The sequence below is a fragment of the Protopterus annectens genome, chromosome 12.part0 (assembly GCF_019279795.1).
Source record: "Protopterus annectens isolate FY-2018-M chromosome 12.part0, PAN1.0, whole genome shotgun sequence".
In the NCBI taxonomy this organism is placed as follows: Eukaryota; Metazoa; Chordata; order Ceratodontiformes; family Protopteridae; genus Protopterus; species Protopterus annectens.
The window spans coordinates 1301630353-1301653958 of NC_056746.1; the positions used below are offsets into that span (position 1 = coordinate 1301630353).

The window sequence follows — 23606 nt, forward strand, 5'->3', positions numbered from 1 at the left end:
GGGTGAGAATACTTGTTCAAAATATTGTAAAGGAATAACCTCTCATTGCCTTAGTGCATGGGCCTCTTGACACCAATCAGTTGTACATCCCAGTATGAAGAAGCCAAGGGTGAGACTATTTTGTAATTATCCTGTTTAGTTGCATGTTTCCTAAGGACATGCTTTTTCTGTCTTAAGGGAAGCTATGAAGTCGCATACTAGGAAACTACACAATTTGTATAGTTAAGATATTGAGCATAATAGGAAGCCTTTTTATAGATAAGATTTGGAGGGAGTAAAGACAGATTGATACCGTGTAAGATGTGGAGATACTGTGTAGATTTTAAAGTTTATTCTCAGACACAGATTATAGATATAAATTTACAAAATCTTATGCAAAACAGCTTGTCTTCACAAAAGGTTTGGACATGTGCTGAGGGATGCTGGGTATATTGGGAAAAGGATGCGAAGGATGGAGCTGCCAGGTAAGAGGAAGGCCTAAGGTTTATGGATGTGGTGAGAGGACATGCAGGTGGCTGGTGTGAAAGAGCATGATACAGAGGACAGGAAGAAATGGAAACGGATTATCTTCTGTGGCGACCCCTAACGGGGGGTTATCCACCAGATCATAAAAATATGGGGCTATTCCTCAAGATTGGAGACGTGCTTATTAAACCTGTCTCAAAGGGAAAGGAGTAGGACAAACCCAGTTAGTAGACCTTTAAGTCTACGTTCATGTGGAAGAAATGGAGAAGGCAATATTGGCTAAGCTATTGTCAGAACTGGATAGATTGAGACTTGAGACCGTATCAGCATTTATGTATTGAAAATAGATCTGCTACCACTTGTAGGATGATTTTTAACAATGTAAGAGCTATGAATGAAAAATTGTGCTATTTAATTTATATAGATTTAACTTCAGCATTTGGCGGTCATACACAAACCAGTGATTAGTAAATTAGAACTAGTTATTGATGTACTCCCAAGACGGATAGCTGCATGGCTTACAAATAAGACATGGCAAGTATTGTACAGCAACTGGACAGGTGAAATCCTTGGTTACAGTCAAGGTGTCCCACAAGGCAGTGGTCTAGGCCCTTGTCAGGTTATCTTTCAGACCCAACTTTCATTTGAGGTGTTCTACAGTCTGTATATGCAGACAACCTGAAATTGGGTAAACTGATTACATATGTTACAGATAAGGCATGTCTGCAAAATAACTTGGCTAAATTGCCCATTTGGGCACAGGAGAATATGCTGATAAATGCATCAAAAACTAAGCATATGAGAATTGGGAGACATTGAAAGGTGAATATTTAATGCAGCACACAGTGAAACTGTCGACTCATTTAAGGACTTGGGTATACAAGTAGATCCAGCTATGAGTTTTTTCTAATAACCAGTTTAAGGATAGTTAAAGAACTATAGGTTTTAGTCTAGGAAATCAGAAATGAGGTCCTTGTTGCATTAGACCCAGACTTCCATATGGAATAACAATATGGAAGCGCTATAAGAAAACGAGCATGAGTAGACTGGAAAGAGTACAGTGGAAATATACCAAGGGCATCCATGAATGTGAATGAGACAAATATCTGAACTTGTACTACATCTCTTACAGATGTCCAAGAGGAGAATCGTCGTGTATATAGGGCATTTAGGGGACCACTACCTCTGGGAATGTTCGGGGGTGTTAAATACTGTAGAATCAGGCAACCTGTGTAGAATATTCTATAGGAATGAAAAGTGTGCCAATTGGTTCTCTGACAGAATAGCTGATGCATGGAACAGACTACCAGATTACATTAAAGCAAGTACTCTTACATATTTTTAAGAACAGCTTGGACACTATTGTGGAAGTGTTTTGGTATACTGGCAAGCTAGAAGGGCATTAATGCCTGTTCTTGAAATTGTATGTAAACCTCCCTTTACCAGAGAGGGTTTTGATACAAACCAGACTTGTCTGTAATCCTCAAATACATGTCATGTTTATAAATCAGGATGGGCTTTCACCTCACTGACGTCTGTTATCCACAGTGGGATCCCCACTTTATTCCATTGCGAAGTATGCCTTAAATTGCTTATGCCTCAGGCACTAGATACATTTTCATGTAATCTGCCAGAAAGATATCAGAACTGCAAGCCCTGTTGTAGACTTCTTTTGACAGTAACACCATCCCACCTTCACACTTACGGGAATGCCTGATCCTACTCCAGAACATGGGAGGAGGAATCTTGTGCACCCTGGATGTGCATGTGCAACACATCCACTTTAGTCTGTCTAATGTAAAATGCATCAGATCAGTTGGGCCCACCATTTGTATAGGATATGAATATCTGGGAATGAATCTGCTCTAAATAGCTGGCTTATTGCATTGTAGCCTTGCAACAGAATATGACCCCAGTTCAAGTACTACAGGAACCACGACTGCCTTAGGAGTGAACACCCAGGCAGTCTTGGAAGCAGCTATGTGGGTTTGCCTAAGCTCCATTTATAATCTGGGCATTTTCTAGAGCCAGGGCAGACTGCCATGGCCATACTGATTTTTACAAACCACATCTTGGGTCCAGCCACCAAATGGCTTGTATACACAATCTTCCCAAATATTTTCACTACTGTAACTGAGGAATTCAGTGAGCATAGGTATTAACTTGCCATATTTGTACATGTTGACATACTGTTGCAGTAATTTTTCCACCTTCCACTCACTTTCTAGTCACCTTCCTGCGGTTTGAGTACCCAGTCACCGGTTTGCCTTCTAATTCTGACCCTTGTAAAGATCCATCTTTTCAGATGGAGCTCCTCAGGTTAGGCTACTAACCTGCATCGTATGCTAGCTTGGGTGCCCTGGAGCAGACAGGAGCAAGAAAGATAATGTAGACAGGTTGTGCTGTTGAACCAAAAGTGCTGGCCTCCCAGGTGGGAGCCTTCTCAGCAAGGAGAGGGAAGGGTGAAAGTTTTTCAGGCCAGACTTCTGCTTTTTGGGGGGGGCAGTGGTACCACATTAGTACTGCAGTGATGAACATAGTTAACTTGTAGACCTTCAGCTGTAATTTCCTGCAGTGTTGCTCAAAGTGCCATGGGACATGTGGTATTTTCTGTAGGTCTAATTAATGCTTATTAGACTTGCATTCTGTTGCCTCATGGATATAGCTGCCAGCATGGACCACTTTGGGTAATGCTAAAACGGACTACACCACCATACTTCTCCCCCTTACAGGAGGTTATGCTCAGATTCTCATCACTATGCTCACTCTCTTGTGATAAAAAAGGACTTCCATCCTGCTGTACTGCATGGTTCCTTGCATACATGGGCACCCGCTTGCTTCTTGCAGGCCTTAAATGCCAACTTTCCATATTGAGCTCTGAGGCTTTTCCCCTTTGAAAACATGACTTCAGACCCTTTTTGTTGTAATATCAGGTCTTGTGTATTGCTTTAAACTAAGGAACAAATCTGTTCATAGTCGGTATTACAGTACTTGGTCTTGGGGCTTCATGCAGCTGTTCAGAATGAGTCTCTCCATCCCCAATCTGGTAGATATCCTGACAGTGGATGGCAAAGAACATCTTAACCTCTTCCTGTACTAAATTCATAATAATTCCCCTTCAGCAAATTTTACCATCTCTGGCATTAGTTATGTCCTCTATTTGGAAATATGCCCAAGTCATTCTTTTCAAAGAATCTTAATCAACCAATTTACTCTTTCTACTTTTTGGCAAACTACTACAGAAATGTACTCTGCCTACAATAGTAATATCCTTCCCAAAAGCCCAATGACTGCTATATTGGTCCTTATTGATGAAGCATTGCTCAGTATGGACAAATAGTCTTACAGGGTCTCTGTTCGACTTCATTCGCACCTGTGGGGGGTGATTCTGCAAAGGGGGCGGGAATGAGTTTCTCTGTACCACTTCAGTGCAGTATCAATAACCTTTGGTCCTCGGAATGGTCTTATGGCTGACTGCCGTCTTGTATGGATGTGTTGTGCTACAGGGATGTAATGTATGTAAATGGGAAAATGTTAATATGGTTTTCAGCTTGTGTACGTTTGCATAGTGAAATCTTAAAAGCCAAAAATGACTGCCATCTTATGCTGATGTGTTCTATTAGATGCCTGTCCCAAGTCCCCCTAGACTTGGAGAGATTGCAAACATGGGGCCATTCCAAGTCCCCTGAACATTCCTATGTCTTGGCCATTTGGGATCAGAGTCAGCTGTAACATTACATCCTTAAATGACAATTTCTCAAGTTAATGTACAGAACTTGGGTCTTCACACTTCTTGTTGGCATCAAATACAAAAGCCTGAAAAAAGTAGCTATTGGATTATCACTTGAGCCAGGAATGGCACAGAATCACCTCCCATATTCATGAATGAAGCTGGGAGAGAGGGCACACCTGGGTCATTCCAGGGGGACTTGGAACAGGCATCTAGTAGCACAGCACATCAGCATAAGATGGCAGTCTTTTGTCTAAGATTTCACAAGACATAAATAAACTGAAAATAAATAACATTTTCCCATTTACATTACACATCACATCCCTGTTCCTGTCAGTCCAACATTAAACTGCTGAATTCCTGCCTTCCATTAAACCTCACTCTTGAATATTCTTGTTATTCCTACAATTTCCATTTCTATGTAAATTGTTCCTTTCCATTTCCAGTTTTACTTTTACAATTTTCAATACTTCAAGTAAATTTGGTTTAGACCTTTTCTATTTCTAGTAATTGCTTTTTTAGCAACCAGCAAAATTACTGTCAAAGCAATTTAGCTGGGATGCAAGATCTGTGTAGAGTTTTCCTCAGTTACAGCCATTTGCTGACCTAGTATTTCTGACAGTACTCTGTAAGGAATCTTTAAAGTCTGCCAACACATTACACACCCAGAACGAGTTCCAGGTTACCTCCTCTTGCCCTATTAAACCAGCATTTGCTGTCTACCTGAAGAAACATTTTTTTGGTGCCTGGAGTATAAAAACACCTATGTAAAGATCTTAAACCTTCTGGACTTTGCATACTTGAAAACCATAAATGCCTTTCCATTGTTCCCTTGTAAAATTGCTTTTCCAGTTTCTTCCCAGTCTTTCCTAATTGATTCATCGTGCAATATTTTATATGCCTTTCTAATTGTCCAATTTAACAGCAGCCTGTGTTCCAGATCAGCTAAAAACTTTACCACAGCAGGTCTTCGACTTGTTACCCTATCCCTTTCTTTTTGCCTATACTTTTCTGAAAAGGAAGACTCACTAGCCTGCAGTCCAAACATCTTGATCTCCTCCCATACTACCTTTCCCTCTGTAGTTACTTGCTTCCAGTACCTTGGTTCCTTTGCCAGTTTCTGTCTATTCTCTGTAGCCCTAATTGCAGTCATCCCTTTCTACATCATTTCTCCATTCTCATTTTGGCTTGGTTCTAGGAATATTTCTGCTACTTTGCCATACAGAATATTAAGTTCATGTTCTAAAGTATCTGCATCCAAAATCCCATTCTACTTATGAATTTCCTCCTGCTTCATCCATTTCCACCTTGAATTATAATAACTTTCTGTGTGCGCTTTAACTTTGTAATTCTAAAATATTCCTTCAATTCAGGTAATCCTAAACTACCTTGTCCAATTGGTAGGATCAACTTGTCCCACTTGACCCTTGCACATTTCCCTCCCAGGTAAAATCCTTAAACTCTTACTGTCCATAACTTCTCTGGTTAGTTTAATATGCCTGACCATATAAAATGAAACTGACTACAAACATTTTTGCTGCTTATATCTTGTTATATCCATTTCCAAAATCAAGCTTTCAGTTTCAGTAGTTTAGTCTCTAACAGAATCCTTTTTAATCTGTAATCCTAAATACTTTGAGCCCATAAATATGGGTATTTCTGAATCTGTTCGTGTAGGTACATACCTTGAAGCTGTATACTTTAATTTTATATTCTGAAAAGACTTTAGACTCAATGTTCCGTGACATTGGGATGTCCTTTTTTGGTTTTATCAGATAAAGTATATGAAAGTAAAGCCAGCTTTTCTTGATTAGTATGCAAATTATATCCTTGAATTTGAGTCCCTTATTTTCTTTGACAATAGTTATAAAACGCAAATAGAGGAAAGAGGGGTACACCTGATTTCTCTCCAGATAAAATGTTTCAGAGGGGAACCCTCCCACTTAAATTTTTGCCACAGATGGCTAGTATCCTCCTAATTTCCTTTAAGGAATGCAAATGCTTCTGTTGCCCTAGTCATAAAATCCTAGCTTACTCCGTCAAATGCTTTCTGTGCATCAAGACCCACAAACAGTGGTATTTTCTTTCTGCTTCTCTAGATTATTATATTGTCAAATATTTGCCTTTGCTCCACAAAACCACATTGATCCAGATCTATCAATTTTGGCAGCACCGTTTCCATTCTTTTAGTTACGGACATAAATACTTTACAGTCATGGTTTAAAATTGAAATGGGTCTATACTGGCTGTGATTTATATTGACCCTTCGGGTGTTACTGCCACTCCAGCTTTCTTCAGGATGTTGGTGCTTACTCTCCTTTTAATACTGTTATAAAACCTCAAGATCTGTATCATATTCTTTCCTCCTAGCTTCCAAAATTCTACAGGAATACCACATTTTTTGGAGACATTCCTGCAGATTGATTAAATCACCATTTTTCTCACCTATCTGAACTGACTCTTGAGCCTCATCTGTCGTGGCATACTCGAATCTTCCATAAATATTTCCATTTGTGCTCTTAATTTCCATACTTCTCTGCTTTATACAAATTTTCTTAATTTCTGAAATTGCCAGTATCACTACTGGATATCTGGCTATTTTCTTGTAGGCTCCTTAAGTTTGCAACCTGTCTACTTTGTGGCATAAGTCGTGCCTAAATTTTTTTTTGTGCTGTGGAGTTATTAAAAGTTGCTTAACAGCAGTCTTTCTAAATTTATGCATATCTAAATACTCCCTTATTGTCTCCTTAGCAGTCTGCAGGTACACCTTTTGTTCAGAGATTCATTTTATTCTGCAGTACTTTGGTCTTTGTCTGCCACACTACATGTAACGTAACCATATCTTTTATTTCTACCCTAGTTTTTAAACTCTTTTCTCACTCTAGTTATAACTTTTGAAGAAATTTCTATCTTCCCTAATTTCCACTACTCATTCCTTAAATTCCTCTTTCAGATAGGTGGGGAAGTGCCATTGTTTCATTCTGTTACCCTGCAATTTTTTTGTGCATTATCTAAAAGTTATCACAGGTGTAGCAAAGCTTTCAATTAGACACCTGTTCCTATGAAATTTCTGCCTAGTCTGGCCCAGTTATTGTACTGTGGGGAATACATTGAGTTCCTACACATGTTCATAGTCTGTAACTAATATTTTTGTAACTTGGAAATCTGCCCTTTCCCTTCTAGGTCCCCCAGATGTATCCTCACTGTTGCTAATAAAGTTCGTCCCCCACCTGTAAGTAATATTCCCTGCTGCAAGCTGATTATTTTTCCCAAAATTATATCTTTTAGGTGGAATAAGTACACTACAATGTAATCTTCTTTGCCAGTAGCCTCTTACTCTCCCACAAATCTAGTATCTTTTTTCCTCATTTAAATTAATCTAGCAATTGGTACAAGTACCTCCCTTTTTCATAGCCCCCTGATTCTGCTGAATATCCATCCAGAAATAATTTATCAAATTCACATGCTCATTTCTTTGCAAATGTCTCCTGTAGCATTATTTGCACTCTATTTCAGTACTCTTACCTTTTTGTCTGGACCGGAGTCCTTTGTATCCCAAAATATGGGTAGTGTAGCATTAAATCCACCTCTTGTTTATCAGATTTTAAATGTGCATCTGTCCTGTTCCACTGTTGCAGTATTCAACTGGGTTTATCCTTCTTCCAGTCTCATCCTGCCAGGTTTCCAAAGTTTGTCCCTAGTAGATGCGTTGGACATCAACGTGGCTGCAGCAGTGTGTGCCATAAGTGATGTCTGCACCCACCAGCCCTTGAACTTTTCAGACAGCTGTATGCCAGATGTTTGTTCATGTTTCACTGTTGCAGTCATTACATTTGGGTAATCTGCTGGCAGGTTGCCCTCAGTCAACCTGCATTCCAAAGTCTTGGGTCCTGTGTCAGTTGCTGTCTCCTCTTCCATGTCGGGTCGTCAGGGGTATAAAACAAGCAGCTGACGCCATTTTCTTTGGTCGGTCTTGCCGCACGGTGCCCCAAGCAGAAGCATTTCGCAAGTGCCGGTCAGCCGACTCCTGAAATATTTGAGTTTGAGTTTCAGAACCAGTCTTCACTAAAGCCAAGTACCCCGTTGGGGAAACTTTTTTTTTCCTTGCTCCATACCGATGTCAGAAAAAGTTAATTGTATTACTTGTAGGAAGCACCTCATAAGGATTTCATTTATACTGTATTCCTTGCCTAGGGTCCTGATCATAACGTGCCTGGCTGTCTTTTGTGCTAGATTTAACCAACGCACTATTAAGCGTCTGCATTTTTTCTTCAAAGTATTTTGGCAACAGATTTAACTGCCCAGAAATGTCGTCTGATAGCGATCAGACTACCGGAGTACGTAAACGCAAAGAAAAGGACAGTCTAGGTCCAAAACTGATGACAAAGCTTCCAAGCCAGTCGCCGGTACTCAGTGAGGTGCTTTTGCAGCCCCTGATACCCACTACTTTAGAGTTGCAGGCCCCTACCAAGACCCCATGTGGAGTCCAGCATGCCGCAAGATACTCAGTTTTGGACCCACGGATGTGTATCCCTCGGATGGGTCCGGAGATGCTGAGCAGGCACAGGCTTCTGAAGGTGTATTCAGGCCTCAACATTTTTATATCAGACTGCTGCAAAACCAAAGACAAAAGTAACTTTTAAAGCTAAGAAACCAACGCATGAGCCATGTGCACAGGCCACTATGCCTAAAAAATAGTTATCAAAATGGCTGAAGACCTTATTACCGTGATCAGGGGTTCCCATCCCCCTCCTAAGAGGCCTAGGCAAGACACTTATGAATCTTCAGATCCGGTTTATATTTCTTCTGATTTCTCTTCTGATCAGGAATTATCTGTACCTCCCTATGAGGATTCTGATGCAGGAGTCTATCCCATCTGCATCACCTCTTGAATTATTCATTTGGAGAAACCTTGCATACTTTGAGGGAGCATTTTCACTGGGAGACTAGATTTCTCAGAGGCTCAGGGATTTCCTTTTCCCTCAGCACAGGCTTTTAGCGCCATACCCTGTTTTAGACATTGTGGATGATGTTTTCGGACTTGGGCTTGACCCCTGACTACTTACCTCCGGCTCCTAGCAAGCCTGACTGATATTACAGGGTCCCTGACACGCACATTTTTAATTAGAAACCTTGCTGCTGCTCCTGAAACTTTCACAGGGTCCAAAGGGAGTCAAGGCCTCTACAGCAAAAAATCCTACCCCCTCTGACAGGTCCAAGGGCACTGGATAGATGGGGAAAGGAGGTTTATACATCTGCAACTTTGGCGATATTAGTGCCTTAAACTGTCAGTTTCATATGCTCAAGTATCAACATGTTATGGGATTACTGAAACAGAAAATGATTTCTGAATGTGCAGAAAATAAAGAATTGCAGGAATTATTGCATGCAGCAGAATAAGCTGAAAAGCATACTTTGCAATGTGGTTTTGATTCCTTGGAGGCTTCCTGCAGGGCCGCAGTTACTGGATCTGTGATTAGGAGGCATGCCTGGCTAAAAGAGCAAAATTTGCCTGATCAAGTTAAAGCAGAATTACTGGATGCACCTTTACAACATGATACTCTGGTATTAAGGCAGAAGAGGTTTTAAAGAAAATGGAAGACAAAGCTAAGTCTATGCAAACTGTAAGACAAGTGCAGCCACCTAGATTCAGTAGACACTGGCCTAGAAAAAATTGGTCCTTTCCTGTGTCAGTGTCAGCTTAAAGGGGCAAATCCAGACACCCTAAGGGTTCCAGATACCAGGCACAAGATTCTTACAGGTCAAAGCAATGGGGTGCTTCCTCCAAATCTGGAGGAGATAAAGTGCAACCCTACAGAAAACTGTCCCAATGACGTCCCTCTGCCTTCACCAAGCACTTACCTTTTGGCAGCACCCTTAGGGGGAAAACTACCACTTTTTGCTCAAAATTGGCAATAACCCAGGACAAGTGGGTGCTAAACATAGTATCACAGGGATACAGATTCCATTTCCATACTCTGCCAATGGCAAACGGTTGGCCGGATCTGCCAAAAAATCAATGGGCAGAGGCACAAACAGGTTACGTCCCTCATGGATATGGGGGACATTCAGCCAGTACCAGAACAGGAAAAAGGACACTGTTTTTACTCGACTGTTCTTGGTACCCAGAAAGGACAAGGCCTGGCAGCCAATACTGGATTTATCAATTTTGAACACCTACCTGGACATACCAAACTTCAAAATGCTGACTTTGCAGCAGCTTCTGCCCATGCTGGGTAAGAATCCTTGGCTGGTGACATTGGACCTAAGAGGCATACCTGCATGTCCCAATAAGGGAATCGTGCAGAAGATGCTTCCGATTCAAGGCTGGCTTAATACATTACCCATTCTCTGCACTGCACTTTGTAAAGACCCTGGGAGCAGTAGAGAAGCCTAAGTGCTTGGCACCAGTAATTGCTTTTTGCAGACAAAGTAGTATTCAAATATATCCTTACTTGAACGACTGTCTCATTCAAGCAGAGAACAAGGACATTCTTCAACACCTGGCGTTTGTGAAAAGGCTTCTAACATGCCTAGGGTACACAAATGAAATCACAACTGGTACCCTCTCAAAAGATTGCATTCCTGGGTGCAAACTTGAATACAACTGTCCAGGTGGCTTACCTAATGCCAGACAAAGGCAACTACTTACTTCAAACTGGCGACAAAAACCCAGTTATCTGCAAGACAAACTCTGCAGGCTTTGGGCTTCATGGCATCCTGCATCCTACTGGTTAGATATGCAAGACTGCATATGAAAACTTCAATGGTACTTAAAGTTTATGGAGTCAACATTGTCAGTCTGGAAACAGATTCCTCTCATTCCCTGCCTACAACTGGAGATGTTCGTGTTACCCTGCTGCAGTCATCACACTTGGGTTATCCTGCTGTCAGGCGGTCCTGCAGTCAGCCCGAATTACAAAGTCTTGGTCTGGCGTCGGTTGCTGTCGCTTCTTCCCTGACGTCAGTGTGCCAGGGGGTATATGAGGCATCCAACGCCATTTTTTTCAGTCTTTCTTGCCGCACAGTGCCCGAAACAGAAGCAGTTCGCAAGTGCCTGTTGGCCGACACCTGAGATTTTCGATTTGAATTTCAGTCCGAAGTCTTCAATAAAGCTAAGTACTCCGTTGGGGAACACTTTCTTGCCTCAGTCTGATGTCAGAAAAAGTTAACAATTGCATTTCTTGTGGGAAGCAAATAACTCAAGGACTTCAATTCCTATTGTATTCCTTGCCTAGGCCCAGACCACAACATCACAGGTTGTCTGTTTTGTGCTAGGTTTAATAAATGAACTATCAAATGCCGTTTTGACTTCGCACGGCATTATTTTGGTAGGAAATTTAATTAACATGCCGTCGGAGCAGCTGATTACCGCCATGCATAAACGCAAGGATAAGGACAGGCAGCCTAGGAACAAGCCAGACTCCTAGGTCTCAGCTGGGCCTGTCGCCGGTTCTCCGGTTTTCAGTGAGATGCCTACGCAGCCCCCGACTACCGCAGAACTGGAACCTCAAACAACTGCGGATTCCCAAGCGGAGCCTACTAGACAGACGTAGCCATCTTTCTACACTGGAGCAGAAGTAGACCCCCGGTGCAGTGGAAACACCTTCGGTTGCAGAAGGTGTCTTCAGACAGACTACACTCACCATTAAATCTTATGCTAAGCTTAAAACTCCTTTAAAACCTGAAACTGTACAGTCTACAGTTCAAGGCCCCATGCCTAAGAAACAGATGCTTAAGATGACTGAAGATTTGATTACCCTAATCAGGGGTTCCCATCCCCCTCCTGATAAAAGGCCAAGACAAGAGGAGGGTTATGTATCCTCTGATCAGCTTTCCCTCGGATTCTTCTGAGGAACAGGATTACATTTTTCCACCTTACGAAGACTCTGATGCTGAAGACTTCCCTCAGCATCTCCCCCTGAAGACTACTCCTTTGGGGAAACTTTACATACCATGAGGGAACATTTCCACTGGGAAGGCCAGGACTACTCAGATTCTAAGAAAAGGCTCAGAGTTCCTTTTACTACCCCAGCACAGACCTCCTGCTCCAGCCAAACCAGACGGATACTAGAGTACCTGACTCGCTCAAATTCCTTTATAAAAGCCCTGTAGCTGGCCCAGAAACAATTTCCCAGGGTCCTAAGGGAGCTAAAGCTTCTATGGCTAAAAATCCTGTGCCCTCTGAAAGGGATTCCAGAGCCCTAGATGGGGAAAGAAAATATACACCTCAGCAACTCTGGCTATGAGCATTAAATTCAGTTTCACATGTTGAAATGTCAGCAATAATGTCTCAGTTAAAACAAAAAATGAGCACACATTCTGAACAGTCTGAATTCAAGGAAATGCAGGATCTGTTGCATGCAGCTGAACAGGTGGGCAAACGTACTTTACAATGCGGATTTGATTCATTGGAAGCTTTCTGTAGAGCAGCTGTTACTGGCTCTGTCATACGTAGACATGCTTTGTTAAAAGAACAAACCCTTCCTGATCATGTTAAAGCAAAATTATTGGATGCATCTTTACAGCAGGGTGTATTTGGTGTCAAAGTAGAAGAGGTTTTAAAGAAATTGGAGGATAAGGCAGTCTATGCAAACGGTAAAGTATTTTTTGCAGGTACAACACCCTTGTTTCAGCAGAAATTGGCCAACAAAAAAAATGGTCCTTTCCAGCTTCTGACAGATCAGAGGGGCAAATACAGACTCCCAAGGGTCAGAGGTCAGTCACAAGGCCTTTACAAACCTTGCCAATGGGGTACTGCTACCCAGACAGGAGGAGAAAACATGCCCCAAGCTAGCAGAAGACAAACACAATGACTCCATCCTCAAACTACCAAGCAAATCTCTCCTGGCAACTCCCTTGGGAGGAAAAGTAGCATTTTTTTGCAGACAACTGGCACATAGGTTCATAGGGCTATCTGCCCTAGGGCATTTATAAGCTTAGCCAGTGTGTTTGGCTTTCGCCACCCATTTTAAATTAGTTTTGCTATGCCAGTTTTCGGGGTTAGTATACTGTGCCTCTAACAGTGACACAGAAGTGATACCCAGGGTAAACCTACGATCTCCCATCCACTCAAGATTCCTCTTGAAGAGTCACTCTGCCTAACCTGGACTGGGATTTTATTCCAGTGAAGGGAGCTTCTGGGTTATGAATCTGTCCCTCCAGCATGTCCTATTTATTTCAGTGCTGAGGTTAAAGTCTCTCGTGCGCGTAGCTCAATGGGATTTGGATTTTGAGGTGCAGCATGTCCATTAATTCCGGGTTGGACATGGCTTTATACGTCAGGCACAGATCGCCTCTGCGCAGGAGTTTCTTTAACCGGGCAGCATATGGCATCTGTTTGAGCCCTTTGATCCTCTTGGTGAGGTACTTTTGGGGTCTTTCCAGTTGCTGCAGGTGTCTGGTAAGGTACATCCCAAAAGGGGCATTGTACTCAATTATGGGCCTGATGAGGGATGAGTAAAGAGGCACGATGACCTCCCCTGATCTAGATGTGAATCCCTTCATGATTAGGTGGGCTATATAAAATGTTTTTCTAACCACTTTGGCTATGTGGTTGTCAAATGAGAGATTGCTATCAACTTGGGTCCCCAGGTCTCTACTTCTGTACTTAATGGATTACCACCTATGTGGTAATTTGTGGGTACTTTGTTTTTGCCAAAGGGGATGATGACTATACACTTTTTGGCATTTAGCTTGAGGCCATGGCTCTGGCACCAGTTGTCTGTTTCTGTGAGGCCCTTTTGGAGGATGCTTGTCAGCTGGAGTCTATGGCACCCAGTTTGCAGTCATCTGCGAACTTGGTCAGCCACAGTCCTTCTGTGTTGGCCTGTACCTCCGAGAAATATACTGAACAAGAGCGGTCCCAGGACTGAGTCTTGTGGGACGCCACTTGTAACTGGTTTGGTGTCTGACATGGCTCCAGCTTTTCTAACCATGTGGGTTCTGTTCTTGAACAAGTTTGCAACACATCTAGTGCCATAGGGGTTTATATTTAAGCTGGTGAGCTTATCTATAATGCCAGAGTGGGGTATTGTATCGAAGGCTTTTGCTAGTTCCAGGTAGGCTGTGTGGACCACCTTTCCCATCGTCAATGGCCTTGTTGACTGTTTCAAAGAAATCAGCCAGGTTTAAGAGGCAGGATCTGCCCTTAAAGCCGAACTGGGTAGGATCCAATGTCTGTAGGTCCCCAATATCTGAGGTCCATGATCCTTTCCATAGCTTTGCAGACCAAGCTAGTCAGGCTTATGGGGCGATAGTTTCCAGGATCTGTTGAGGCACCACCTTTGTGGAGAGGGACCACTGTTGCTGTACGCCACTCTTTGGGTACATATCCTGTAGAAAGGCTGAGATTGAACAGTATTATGTTTGGGTTTAGCTGCTCTTGGAGTTCATGTAGGACGCAGCCCGGGACACTGGTCCCATTGATGCTGTGTTTTTTGCTTTGGGGAGGGCGGCTCTTACCTGAGCATCTGAGATGTCAGGGGGGCAGCACTCTGCTGGGATAGATATTTGCCCTTTTGGTGGGGGGGGGGTTTGCTCTGAACCTGTCAGCTAGGATGTTGGCAATGTCTGTGGGTTCTATGTAATTTTTGTCATTTTGGACTAATTCTGAGCATATCTGGGAATTCCCACCCAGGTTCCTAACATAACTAAAGAAAGCCTTGTGATTATCCTTGGTGTCCTGTGCAATTTTTCTCTCGAAGCTGGCCTTAGACGATTTTGAGTGCCCGTAGTTTTTTTAATACTGATCAGAGATGCCTTCCCTTTTTGGGATTTTGCTCTATCATGTAGTAGCTTCCTCTTTCTATTGTATAGTTAGGTTATGGCTGGGGTCCACCAGACAGGACATCTGCCTTTGGAGGATTGGGTCTTTGTTTTATTTGGGATTGCATGATCCATGCATTCCTGAAGGTGTTCATAGAATGCGTTTATAAAGGTTTCTGCGGTCTGGGCCGTATTTTCCACAGGCTCAGGGGCTTTGAATGATTCCACCTCTGTTTTGAGGAGTGTGAAATTTGCTTTAGAGAAGTTTTTCACTGGTTTTCTGGGCAGGGGGTGGGGTCGGGATGTGAATATCCAGTGAGATTAGTTTATGGTCTGATCTTACCAGTGAGGGATACACTTCTGGTCTGGAGCATAGTCCCCATGTTGGTGATTATCAGGTCCAGTATGTTTTCCCCTCTTGTGGGAGTGGTAACAAGTTCCATAGCATTTGAGTTTATAAATTCTAGAAACCTTTGGGCTAGGGTGTTGGAGCTAGAGTAATGCTCCCAGTCTGTTTGGGTAGTTGAAGTCGCCCAATATAATGGTGTTTGGAGAGACCTTCATATTTTCCAGCCTTCTCAAGAAGGCCGAGTGGGGTTCCTGGGTTTGGGAGGGTGGTCTGTAGCAGGCTATAAACTGAAAGGCAGTTTTACCCACTGTTGCACATGGACAGTCTCTGATGCTTCGTGCTGTGCCACCAACCTGGAGGTGTGGGCATCTTTGACGAATATTGATACTCCCCCTCCTTTTGTGGTTCGGTCCAAGTTTTGGGGCCGAAAAGCATGGTATGAGGTATAACCTGGTAGTGCTGGTGTGCTCTCGGGAGCCTTGCACCAGGTTTCTGTTACTGCACAGATATCTATGTTTTCCATGCTAAGGAGAGTTTCGAGTGCGTGCATCTTGAGGTTTAGACTTCTGGCGTTGAGTAGCATTACTCTTAGTTTCTTATCCCTTGTGATACCTATGGAGGTGGGTTTGTCTTGAGTCTTGCCTAAAAAAGGCACTATGGGGGAAGCAAGAGCCTTTGCCAATATCCGAAAGCCCAGGGGGTGACAGGTGCAAGCCGTCCCTAGCAAAGCATTGTGGCTGGTCGAGCATGTCATCCCAGGCTGACAGGTATTGGATCCCTTTGAATGACACCAATACTTGAGCCAATTGTTGAAATTGATCATCTTATCTTCATATTGTGGTATCATTCTTGGTGAGGGTAAGATGCTACTCAAGGTCAGGGTCATACCGGCCTGGGCTACATGCTCAGAGAGCTCCTCTGTCTCTTTTCATGTAGTCCGGAGAGGTACATCTCAGGTCATTCACACCAGCATGGACAATGAGTCATATTTGTACTTGCCTTGGAGTGACCTGAGTGCTTGTGTTATGTGGCGGATCCTAGCGCCAGACAGGCAGCTCACAGTGACCTTCAGCCTGTTGAGCGGGACATCAGTGTGCTTGACGATAGTCACCTATTATAAGTGTATCAGGTGTGTTTAGCCTTAAGGGCTGTGACTGTTTGGCACACTGGCTTTGTGAGCTATGTGTTGCACGTGTTTTGGGGTAGCGATTGCTTGGGCGTCTGCTTTGGAGGTCTCTGCTGCTTAGGCAGATTATTTAGAGCCTAAGTATGTTTTTGTGCGTTTGGGTTTGGTTTGCCGTTGTGGTAGGTCTGTGAGACTGAAATCTTAGTGAGCGTGGTTTCCTTCTCCTGACTGGTTACGCCAGTACTGTGTTGAGAGCTTAGCCTCCAATTTGGCTATATGGTTGCATCTCTCGTGTTGGAATTTGTTGGGAGGAGGAGAGGGTTGTCTGTGTACATGAGGCAGTTGTAACATTGCCACAAGATTCCCAGATTCACCAGCTGGACTGGAGAGGAGATTGACAACTGACCTTTGGACATGCTAGAATAGTATTGGGAATTCCTTTATAACTGGAAAAAAAGGGCCAATGGGGAACAAGGTACTCGAGGGGAGTTTGTGAGGGTGTAGTGCTTATAATTTTTTAGTGCTGACTTATATAATTGCTTTAGTGAGCAAGTGCCAGGTAACTTAAATGCAATGCGTTACAGGTAGGTAACTACGACACTTTCAAGTGAAACAAGGAAATAAGTACAGTAAGCAATGCAGATATCACTAGGGATCCACAGAAGTGCTGAAAAGCTGCGTTTTAGGTGGAATTAGCGTTTCAGGGAAATAAGCAAACAAGCATACAAAGCTAGATTCAGCAGGCCTGGATCTAGTCTATGCTACAGCAAACAAGGTGTACCAATTTCAGTAAGAAACAGTTCAAATATGCAGGCCACTATAAGCCTTTAACCAGAAATTCCCAGCTCAGAAGGGCAGAGTCCAGCCTCTCCTCCCACAAGAGTGCAGACCACGAACCCTCTTAATGTAAAATAACTGGCCTGAAGCCCAAGTGCTTAAACCAGAATTAATACACTTTTAGAATAACAGACACTGAGCCCTCAATCAGCAGTTCCCAACTTAGGATGTAAGCTACCTGTTCTGCCACTACAGTGCAGACCACAAAGCTTAATGTAAAACTGGTTTGAAGCCCAAGTGCTTAAACTAAAGGCTTAGAATGAGTTACACCAAGCAGTAATAAATACAAGTGAGTACTAAGATGACACAAAAGCAAAATAAAGTAGGAAGAAACAAATACAGTAAAAGCAGATAATTTTTTTTTTGTGAGCAAATGAGATGGGCCCAGGAGTTACAGGAAAGAAAAGTGCAAATGCAGGCCTTCAAATCAAAGTTGAGAGATGGAAGACCGCCCAAATGGCCAATAACTACAAATTCTGGGCCAGAACCACTCATGTGGTAGACCGGTTACCTAATGCTTACCACTCCCACTGAAGAGCTAGGCTTCCCTCCAACACAAAGGCTTGGGGGGCTCAAGCTTACAAACAGTCCTGGATACAGCAAATCTGTATCTGGAACACTAATTACAGGAAAGGTAGGAAACAGGCTTACAATTTTTATTTTCAGAAAAGTAGCAAAAACAGTAAAAACAATTCACATGCAGTGCAAGCTGGCACACTTGAGTATGTAGCAATATTAGTCCACACACAGCTTGAAAAAATGTAAAATTAAAAAGGACTAAAAGCAAGTGCAGAAAGGGTTTATTAGGTAGAATGCGGTAAAGAGATGGGACTGGGGGAGTGTCCTAGATCAAATCTACAGTGGGGCGGGCACTGCAAAAGCCACCAAATTTAAACTACAACCAAGATCAGGGAGGGGGGGGGTGAGGAAGACATTTTCAACAGAGATGAGGAATCCCAATGCAAATTATAAAACCAGAAAAATATGTACTGATCTCTGTATATTTGCAGAACAGTAAGACAACAGATATCTAAGCCACAATTTAGCTCTATAATGCAGAATAATACAGCAAAATATACTCAGCTCTATATATTTGCAGATAGTCTTGTAAGGCTCTGTGTACAGGTTCCAATTTAATTGCAGGATAACAGGTCAAAATTTAGGGAACCTGGAGTTAACCAACACACAAGCTATAAAAAACGGTTATATCAGCTGAAGACAAGGCAGAAAATGGGGGTGGGGAAGACAGTTTCATCAGATGTGAGGAGTCACAGTGCAAATTATAAAACCAGCATCACAAGACAAATGGGTTCTAAACATGTGTCTCGATACAGATTCCACTTTCATACCTTACCAGGGATAAAAGGAATGCCAAACCTGCCACCAAATCAATGGGCAGAGGCACAAAAACAAATTGCAGCTCTCATGGACATGAGAGCCATTCAACAGGTACCTACACAGGAGCAAGGACAAGGATTTTACTTAAGACTCTTCCTAGTCCCAAGAAAGGACAAAGCATGGAGACCCATTCTGGATCTTTCAATTCTGAACACATCTGCAAGTACCAAAATTCAAGATGCTAACACAGCAGCAGCTTCCCATGCTGGGCAAGAATGCTTGGCTAGTAACTTTGGACCTCAAGGAGGCATTACCTGCATGTCCCTATCAAACAAAATTGCAGAAGATACCTCTGCTTCATTGCAGGTTCAACCCATTATCAATTCTCTGCACTGCCCTTTGGCTTATGTACTGCGCCCAGGGTCTTCACAAAATGCCTGGCACCAGTAATTGCATACTGCAGACAGAGGAATTCAAATATACCTATACCTGGACGACTGCCTTATTCAAGCAGAAAGCAAGGGCATTCTTTTAAAGCATCTGGCATTTGTCAAACACCTAAGTTGCCTAGAGTACACAGGAAACAAAAAAAATCAAAACTAGTGCCCTCACAAAACATAATATTCCTGGGTGCCAGCTTGAATACAATGGCCCAGATGGCTTATCTCACGCGAGACAAGCAACGACAGCTGATACAATATTTCAAAATGGCAATAAAGACCCAACTCCCTGCAAGAAAAATTCTGCAGGCCTTGGGATTCATGGCATCTTGCATACTACTAATGCCATATGCAAAACTGCATATGAGGAAATTACAATGGTATCTGAAAAGCGTATGGACTCAACACAGCCGCAGCTTGGAAACAATAATACCACTCATTCCCTGCCTTCAACAGGAGTTTCTATGGTGGGCACAGGCATGTCCCCTCAAGGTTCAGCCTTTCACCTTACCCACAGCCAGGCAAACTGACAATAGATGCATCTGACTATGCCTGGGGAGCACACATGGCAGGACAGTGCATTCAGGGCAAAATGTACTACAGATCAGAGGCATCTGCATATCAATCAAAGAAATGCTAGCAGTACAGAATGCCCTAACTGCTTTCAAGGACCTTTTACACCCAGGACAACTAATAGACAATACCACAGTAATGTGGTACATAAACAAGCAAGGGGGCACACATTCCTGCCCTCTATGCAGGCAAGCAATGACCTTGTGGAACACTGCACTGTCTTACCAGGTTCAATTACAAGCACAATTCCTGCCAGGAAAGAAAAACACATTGGCAGACTACCTAAGCAGAAACATCGATCCACACTAATGGAAACTAGATCCACAAGTATTTGCAATGATGGCTCAAAAATGGGGACGCCCAGACATAGATCTGTTTGCAAGCCCCACCAACTTCAAAAATTTTGCACAAGAGCCTTCCATCCACTAGCTTGGAAAGTGGATGCCCTCTCATTCAGTGGGAAAACATTAACAGTGTATGCCTTCCCTCCACTGCCTCTTCTAGCAAAGGTACTGCTGAAAGTCAGATTAGAGAGACCACAAATGATACTCGTTGCACCAGACTGGCCACGCCAGCATTGGTATCCAATTTTAAGGAACATGGCCCACTGCCCACCATGGACTTTGCCACAAATTGCTTACCTGCTCACCCAGCGAGACAATCGGATTCTACACAGCCAGCTCAAGACTTTAAACTTGGCTGCATGGCAAATTACCAGCCAACACCTTTATCCAAAGCTGTTATGGATGTCATTCTGGAGGCCAGGAAGCCCAGCACCAGGAAAACCTATTCAAACAAATGGAAAAGATTTTGCGCCTGGAACCAGGCTAAAGGCCAAAATTCCCTTGATCCAAACATTCCTCAGATTCTACAATTTTTAACTGAGAATGTTGCACAAAGGACTTTCCTTTGGATCTAAGATCCACGCCTCAGCAATTTCAGCTCATTACAACACTGATCCTCCTTTATTCTCACATCCACTCTAAAGGCAGTACGTCAGAGGGGCTAAGATCTCAACTTTGTTCTGGAAAAGCTTACACTGCTGCCCTTTGGACCAGATTTTTCAGGGATTTAAAATTTCTTTCATGGAAAACTGCCCTACTACTAACAATAACCTCAGCTAGAAGAGTCTCAGAGCTGCAGGCACTAATGGCAGTGGAACCTTTCCTCATTTTTCATCGAGACAGTCTCTCTACGAACTAACCCTTCCTTTATGCCAAAAGTGGTATCCAGTGTGGCCCTAAACCAAACCATTCACTTGCCCACCTTTTTCCCAAATCCCCAGAACAAAGGAGAGACTCCTGCACTCTAGACATTCACAGGCAATTGCATTACTATCTGGATAAAACTAAGGCTTTCACAAAAACTGACCAGCTCTTTGTAGCCTATGCTACAGGATCACAAGGAAAAGCCATCTCAAAACAGACAATTTCTAAATGGATAGGGCATTGCATACGTTTCTGCTACACACATCATGGGAAACCGGTACTTGCTAACATTAGGTCCCACTCCATCAGGGCTACAGCTAAATCAGCAGCCTTTCTCAGGGGAGTGCCAACCAAGGATATTCTGGAAGCTGCAACGTGGGAGTTCAGTGCACACCTTCACCAAACACTATCACTTACCTCTATACTCTTAAGACTAGAGCTGATTTTGCCACTGCAGTTTTGCAGGGCCTACTAGTTTCTTCTAACCCTGTTGGACTCCACCTCCCATCCTTAGCTTTGGGATTCAACCCAAGTATGATGACTGCAGCAGGGTAACACTATGAACATAGTACAGTTTTGTACCTACCATAAATGTAGATGTTCACCCTGCTGCAGTCCAGGTTACCCTCCCTCCCCTCTGAACTAGCTGAACTTCTCTACTACTCTCCTATACTACCTCTGTGGTGTATTTGCTTGTGCCTAAGGGTACATTTTATCTAGCTGTGTGTGTGTGTGTGTGTGTGTAATATATATATATATATATATATATATATATATATATATATATATTTATATTAATATAATATATATATATATATATATATTATATATAATATATAATATATAATATATATATATTATATATAATATATGTGTGGTGTGTGTGTGTGTGTATATGTATGTGTGTATGTGTGCGTGTGTGTGTGTATATATATATATATATGTATGTGTGTGTATATATATATGTGTGTGTGTGTATATGTATATGTATATATATATATATATATATATATATGTAAAACCAACTGCCAAACAGCAACCAGAATGGATGAAAAGAGGCCACTCAGTCAGATGTTATTTTTAGCTTTCTTCCACTTTAATATCGCGTGGACTTCTTCAGAAAAACCAGGACTCCTCCCAACGTCCTGGTTTTATATCCAATAAACAGGAAATGATGTAATGTTCATAGCATTATTACTTACAATCAAATTTAAATTTAAGAATAAAAACAAAAAAATAATAATAATAAAATAACCATTTAGATATGCAAAAGGTGATTATATACAAATGTGTATTGTTGTCAGTCATAAATAATACTTTAAATATACATGCTTAAAAAACTATTTAAAAAACTTTTTCACCGATGATCGATGTGATACCCTATCCAACATTAACATTGATGCGTGACTATTGACCATATCCGGCTGGAATGCCTACTTGTCCCACTCGTTCCCAAATACCTTTGGAAGCTAACATGTTTAATAACAATAGAAAATCTGCAGATGTGTAACTGCAAAAAGACTCTGTGTGGTAAAAACTCACTATACTATAGTGCCCCATAGCATTCATGTTGACTATATGTAAAAACTAACTGCCAAGAAAAAATGGTTGTACCAGACATCCGATGTATCTCCCTTATTGTGTTGTATCCAAATGTGCCTTTGACGTACCAACTGGGCCTAACCCTTGACACAAGTTGACCCCTATATCGACTGAGGAAACCCCATGAGAGTGACTAAACGTCTCACTCAGTGGGTCCTGATGCCTACCTAAATTATATAACGCTGGGGTGTGGATCTCTCCATAACTGCACCCAATAGATATCGGGTCACCTGTCTACCTCCAAAAATACTCAAACATGTTGGTGACAACTCTGGTATGTGAGTGTAGGTGGATACATATTATGTATATTATCTACTGCCACTGCCAGAAATATCCTAACATGAGAAATGAAAAATGAAACTATTCTCATCTAATGGAAATTGTGACCAGTCATTTCACATAGCTTTTCCTCTCCCGATCTCCAACCAGTTGGGGAACATTAGAAGTTTCATTGAAAGAAATTGGGGTATCATTCTGGGGAATAGAGATCTTATGGCATGTGTAGGCATTAAACCAAGTTTCACATACAAAAATGTGACCAATTTAAAAAGCATGCTAGAAATGGACCACAAAAAAAGTGACACCCAATAGGGACATCAGTAAAAAGAAGGGAACTTTTGCCTGTCAGAATTGTAGACAGTGTAGGTATATAACAAACACTTCTTTTGTGACATTTAAGCACACAAAAAGGACATTTTGGGCACAAAAGTTCTACAATTGCAATAGTGAATATGTGGTGTATGTAGCTAGCTGTTCAACTTGTGGAAATTATTATGTGGGGAAAACTAAAAGAATGCTAAAACGTCGGATCTATGAACACAATTTGGCTATTAGGAATAAAGATCTGAACAATTCTTTGGCAAGACACTCACAGGAGTGCACAGATTTCAAGAAATTTGAATTTTTTGCCTTAGATCATATAGACAAATGTCTACTGAAGGGAGACTTGAATAACAAACTAGAGCAAAAAGTCATTATGGCAGTTGTGTCTAGGGGCAGATGAACCACCAGGTCTTAATGAAGGGATCAACATTAAATGCTTTTTAAACAATAGAAAATGATTTTTGAGCATTTAAATAATTTCATGAAGATAAATTAGTTTTTTCCCCACTATAATTTGGATAACATCAAAATTCACTTGTGCATTCATGCAAATGCCAAACAGTCTAAA

The 23606-nt window shown here is 42.1% G+C and overlaps 1 protein-coding gene across 1 annotated transcript in view; it reads left to right on the forward strand.

The window, feature by feature from the left end:
• LSM14B (LSM family member 14B) overlaps positions 1–23606 on the forward strand; it is a gene marked incomplete in the record, with an annotated part of 815052 nt that overhangs the window by 625916 nt on the left and 165530 nt on the right.